The following is a 502-nucleotide window of genomic DNA, read 5'->3' on the forward strand; positions in this document are numbered from 1 at the left end:
GGGGGGGGTCAGACTGTTAGGGGGACACCCCCTATTGTATCCTCTTTACGGGGGAGCCGGGGGTCTCTCTGGTTTTGGGGGGGGCATCTCTGTTCTATGGGGGGCACTTGTACTGAGGGGAGGCATTTTTGGCCCCCCCATCCAAGAGGATGAGGCCCCCCCTCCCTCCTTTCTCTGCTGCAGTGCGAGGAAAGGGGGGAGTCCTGTGGACCCCCAGCCCTGTGGGCGCAGGTGACAAGGCGGGAAGGTGACATCAGGGGACATCCCCGTTTAAGGGGGGGGGATCCCCATCTCGGGGAGGGTGCAATCCATCACACCCATGAGGTCCGAGCCCCCCCCAGACTGGGGTGCTCGGGGTGGGATTAGGGGGGTGCAGAGCCCACCCTGCGCTCATCCCGCCGGCTCCCGGTGTCTTTCCTCCCCCAAATCCCCGCTCCCTGCTCGGATGCCCCGCGGGCGGTGCCAGCTGGCCCCCTCTCCGGCCCCGTTATAGTAGGTACTA

Source organism: Neopelma chrysocephalum, unplaced genomic scaffold, assembly GCF_003984885.1.
Source record: "Neopelma chrysocephalum unplaced genomic scaffold, ASM398488v2 Primary Assembly neopelma1_232, whole genome shotgun sequence".
Taxonomy (NCBI): domain Eukaryota; kingdom Metazoa; phylum Chordata; class Aves; order Passeriformes; family Pipridae; genus Neopelma; species Neopelma chrysocephalum.